The sequence below is a fragment of the Gordionus sp. m RMFG-2023 genome, chromosome 2 (genome assembly GCF_954871325.1).
Source record: "Gordionus sp. m RMFG-2023 chromosome 2, tfGorSpeb1-WG-v2, whole genome shotgun sequence".
In the NCBI taxonomy this organism is placed as follows: Eukaryota; Metazoa; Nematomorpha; class Gordioida; order Chordodea; family Parachordodidae; genus Gordionus; species Gordionus sp. m RMFG-2023.
In genome coordinates, this window is record NC_088776.1 from 9175591 (window position 1) to 9177996 (window position 2406).

Genomic DNA, 2406 nt, shown 5'->3' on the forward strand with positions numbered 1-2406 from the left:
TAAAAACAATTAAGGTTATACAGAAGAATTTATTAAACATAATATTCTTTCAAAATAATTATGAAATTTTATTGATTGCATTTTATAAGGAATAATTTATGCTCTAATAATTTTAACCTTTTTATTGATACAAATTAAATCTAATAGGCTATCTAACCGAAATTATCCTACCATTTTATTTTATATAATTTATCTGTTTAACACATATTAATATTATGTTATTTATTTAGATAAGTTTTAACTACGATTAATTTGAGTTATATAATAAATATAATTCATATATTTAAAATTTGATTAATAGTCAAATAAACTTAAATATAAGTTTTTTTTCAGCACCCCTTAGAGGATATGAATAATGATATATATTTTGTTATTCATAAAATTTTGAATAATTTTTTTTAAATAAGTTTCGGGATTTTAGTATATTTAAAGATCATCCTAAGATAAAGTTGATATTTATAAAATATAACATCACATGCCAAGTGCGCCAGTAGATAGACTTTTTAGTGTGGCTAAAAAAATGTCTTTACAGATAAAAGGGGTGTCTTAATGCATAAATTTTAAGAATGCTTTATGATTAAACTTTAACAATTGGATAACTATATTTTGAATATGCATTGTTAAAATATAATAATTATTGCATTTAATTATATATTTTGTACATAATCAATTAAAAAATTATTTTGGCTCACTTCCAAAATTTAACAATGGAATCTTAAGGTATATGTACACTCTACATAATTATAACAAAAAATGTCTCTTGAGAAAATTTAATCTATACATAGATATATTTGTAAAAAAGGTAATTAAATACAGATATATTTTTAGATGACGTACCTTTAATCCATTTGAAAACTTTTTAAGAACTCGGGAATTTACTATATTATTTATAGATTTAGTATTTTTGTTAAACAGCTTCTAAAATAGAAAAAAATAAGCATATAATATTATTTATAAATGTATAAAATATTAGCTTCAAATTTAAAATTTATATTTAATTTTTTTTAAACAGCTCGTTAAATTTTTAGGGTCGGGGTTTCGGGTTGGCTGAGCTTTGCAGATTTCTAATAGAAGCTAATACTGATTAATCATTATTCACAATTTTTTTATGAATAAAAGTAAGAATAAATAGAATATTGTTTTCTATTTATTAAAATTAAATATTAACCCAACCCTACGTTAGCTAACCCTTTAATCTTACATCATCTAAAATTTGGATTTATGAAAAAAAAACTGGTATTTACCGGGCCAATATATTTTTAACCTTAACCAATATCTCTCTAATCTTTAAATCTTATTTCTTTTATTTAGCATAGAAGAGTTTGATTTCAAAAAATCTATAACCAGGCCCATAATTTTCAATTACTTGCCAGCTTTTATACAGTTTTTAGTTTGATGTAAGCAAAACTAATATTACCATAACATAGATTGATAAATTATTATTTAGAAAAAAATTTACGTCCAAATTTTTGAAATTTTATTCTTAAATATTTAACGTTTTTGTTACAGTTTCAAGCATTGTTAAATCATAATAAAATTGAGTCAACAGAAATTAATAATTATTGAAAACCGCTTTGGACATATGGTATAATTTTATAAAGACTATGTTAAAAATGATAAAATTAAATTATTTTATTAAGGAAAACACTGAGAAATAAATCTGAAAAAAAATTCGTCTCAAAAACATATCACATGAAAAAAATAATCCAGAAAAAAACACACCGAAAGGTAATATTAAATCTCTGAAAATTAAAATCTATAAATAAACAACTATAGAATTGGAAAATCCAGCCCATAAATAAAATTAACAATATCATAGGGCTGAGAATCAGTTAAAAAATTTATTGGCTTTAAAAATTTATTATCCAACAAACGCAGGTAGGTTTGGCTAAAGGTTAAACCAATAGGAATAAATTTTTACAGAAATAAATTTCGCCCTATTTCTAATAGATAACCACCAAATAAATTAATCCCACCTCTCGCCTATTCTCACCATAAAACCATCAAACCACTCAGTAAAAATTGAAAGCAAACTGTTCCTCCCCCCCTACCCCCCCCCCCTCCATCACCCCGCCCGTGTAGATGGTATATGGTAATACATCTACTTTTTATATTATTAAAATAATAAAATTTGAAACAAATAATTCTTTAACAAGAAAGTATATGATGAATTTGAGGTGGAATGATTAGCATAGTATCGTTAAACGGATAGATTTGTGCTGATTAGTAAAAACGGATTTAGCCAAAAAAATACTGCCTAATCCTCCAGATTTTATTAGTAAGCCCAAATGTTTGTGTAATTGGATAAAAAATTGAGTTAGTCGTTTTTAAGAATCGGCTCTCGAGCCATTTAAATTTTAAACACACTATGATTATCCTTTATTGGCCATGATTTAGCATACTTAC